The following is a 3,186-nucleotide window of genomic DNA, read 5'->3' on the forward strand; positions in this document are numbered from 1 at the left end:
TCTACACATCTTAATTTGACTTTGTAAAAATAGTTTTTTATTTGGTAAGTACTTATTTGACTTACTAAAGAAAATACTTGAAGGAAAATCGGTGAAAAGTACCAGAGATTTGAGATTTGAGGGGGGGGGGGGGACCAAAACCTGGAAAGTATCAGAGATTTGTGGTTATTTAAAAAAACATTTTTTTTTCATTCAGAATTCATATTTTTTGGGAGAACATTCAGTTTTCATTTGAGCTTGTGGACGGTGGCCATAGGCCCACCGCATCACCTACGAAAATAAAAGTATTATATTCGCACAAGGCCCAAGGCCTCTGTAAGGGCCACAGCCATAACCGAGACATGTAAGTCCAAATCACTAAAAACAGTACCCCTTGGCCCTTGCAAATGTCACTCTCATCTTCCTTGGTAGTAAGTGACACACTACATGTGTGATACTTGTAGTTTTGTATTTTTTCTTGTAGATTTTTTTTTCAAAATGTTTTATCTCTTAAATCGTACATTCAAATCATGAGTCATTTTCATCATTGTGTTTCTTGCGTCAAGATCTTTGAAAGTAGATCCCATGTTAAGGTTAATACCATGCGTTCAGATCACGAGTCGTTTTCACAGTTGCGTTTCTCGCGTCGAGGTATTCTTTTTTTTGCGGGGTATCACGTCGAGATATTCAAAACTAAATCCTAAGTTATTTGATTTGGACAGACTATTTTAAAAAACAGAAACCAAAACTAAACTAAAAAAATTAGGAAATAAAAAATCAAAAACTTCAAAAAAGATAATAAAAAACCCGTAAACACATTTTGTGCCTTTTCACTTTTCGGCCGTGAAGCACGACTTTGTTTTCACTTTTTACGAAACACACCTGTACTGAGCACAATTGTGCTTTTTCACGTTGGGGAAACAAAGTTGTGCTTCACCGAAGCACAACCGTGCTTTTCATTTTTGTCAGAAGCATAGTTGTGCTTCACACCAAAGCACAACTATACTTCACCGAGAAGTACAACTAGGGGAAAACACCGTGTACTTCACGAGAGAAAAACACCTTTTAAAAACAAAACTAGGGGAAAACCATGCAAAATTTGAAAATCCAAAGAACACAAAAAATGTGTGCAAAAAAAAAAAACATGCGCTTATGTGTGAGTCCAGCATGCAACATGTGGTGACGCTGGGACCCACCATGTCGCACGCTGGCACGCTCCTTGTTCCGTGAAGGGGTATCCGTCAATTAGTTGCTCTCCACATGACTGGGTACGTTAAATCTAGCACCAAAGTGCAACTCGAGTGACAAGCTGTAATAGGCCGACCCATTAGCCTCCACCCTCTTCCTGTTTTGTGAAGTTTCCGAAAGTTTCTGGCCATTTTTCTTTTCTCGTTTTGTGTTTTTGCCAGGTTGATTTACTCAGTTTTTGTGTTAAAAAATCATCAGTATTTTTAATTACTTTGCATTTTTCCCAATTTGTATCATTTTTAAATTCATGAATATTTTAAACTTTTGCAGTTTTTAAAAATCCGGATTTTTTTCTTAAAATCTACAAACATTTTCTGAGGTTACAAGTTTTTTGAGGTTGATTTTTCCTTGAACCAGTAGATGCTAGTATTCCCTGAATTGCAAGCGAGGCAGGCCAAGCGAAGCAATAACTTGGGTCGCGTCCCGCTAGGATTGCGTGCGAGCACTACTGCCCCACTCGACGCTTGCCCAAATCCTATTTGGTATCCTTAGCACCAGTTATATGCAAATCCGCAAAACGGAGCACACCCCCTCCACCTTGGGCAAAGCCAATTAATTTTATTTTATTTTACTTCTTGACAGCGCATCCATCACATGTTCAAATGTGATTCATGAAATTTTGTTGAATTCATTGGGTGTTGTCTAACATTTTTTTTTCATTTTCTTAATTTCGCGATTTTTTTCACATGTGTGAACTTTTGCTCAATTTCATGAAATTTCCAAATCCATGACCATTTTTCAAATACAAAACTTTTTTAATGCATGAACCTTTTTCAGATTCGTGATTTTTTCATATCTCTGAACTTTTTTGAATACACATTTTTTTTAAATCAAGGATTTTTTCCAATTCCAGTAATATGTTTTGAATCCATGATTTTTTTAAATCCATGAACTTTTTTCAAACCGTGTACAAGTTTCTGGAACATGTGAACTTCTTTCAAATCTACCAACTTTATTTGAATTCAGAAACATTTTTCATGTTCACGGATTTTTTTTGAATTCATGAGCATTTTTATATTTTTCCAAACTTGAAACTTTTTGAATCCTGTGAAATTTTCATAAAATTCAATCATCAAATGGTCAAGCGGTGAACGGTTGACCGGTTCTTTCAAATGGTCGAACCAGTGGGAGGGGTCGAACATGCAAGCCGATGTGTGTTGAGCGATCAAGCGATGTTCTAGGAGCAATTTAAATTGGTCGACCCATTTGACGATAGCGTGAGCGCTGGCTAGCGATCTAGCTCTTAATGCGCGGAATAGAAGCTCTGTCGAAGCTAAAGGCGCCAAATAGGAAGTCCCACTCGAAGACGTCCTATTCGGCACTTCAGGTGCCGAAAAGGGCAACACACGCTTGGTAGGCTAGTTTGTGGGCCGCGACTCAATTCCCTCTCCGCCCTCTCACTCGTCCGCCATTTTTGCAGTTTTTGCTCGCTATACTTACTATACTAAGGACCTGTTCTGATCTCCTCCAGCTACACGCTTCACAAACTCCACGGATGAAATTGTCCTGGATGTTTGGACTTCGAGAAGCTGGCTTCTCAAAGCTACGCTCAATGGTAGTGCAAAATCGTGAAGCAGCCTCGGCCCAGCTCCACCTATATGGAAAGCTGGAGTTAGTCAATATTACAACTGAACTGCCACCACCAAGTCAAGCCATCGAACTAGTACGCTCGTGCGAATCGACCTGTGGTTGAGTTGGTTAGGTGGACAGTGGTATCCCCAATCCACCAGGGTTCAAATCCTTGTGCTCGCATTATTCCTGAATTTATTTCAGAATTCCGGCGATGCGCTTTCAGTGGGAAGAGACGTTCCCGTCGACGACGAGGCGCCTACGATGACTTCGTAAATTTCAAGATGATATGCCGGCTCAGTCTCTCGGAGGTGCTCATAGGGGTAGGGTGTGCGTGTGTGCGTTCATAGGGGTGAGTGTATGCGCGTGTATATGAGCGCTTGTGTCTGT

The sequence above is a fragment of the Triticum dicoccoides genome, chromosome 2B (assembly GCF_002162155.2).
Source record: "Triticum dicoccoides isolate Atlit2015 ecotype Zavitan chromosome 2B, WEW_v2.0, whole genome shotgun sequence".
In the NCBI taxonomy this organism is placed as follows: Eukaryota; Viridiplantae; Streptophyta; class Magnoliopsida; order Poales; family Poaceae; genus Triticum; species Triticum dicoccoides.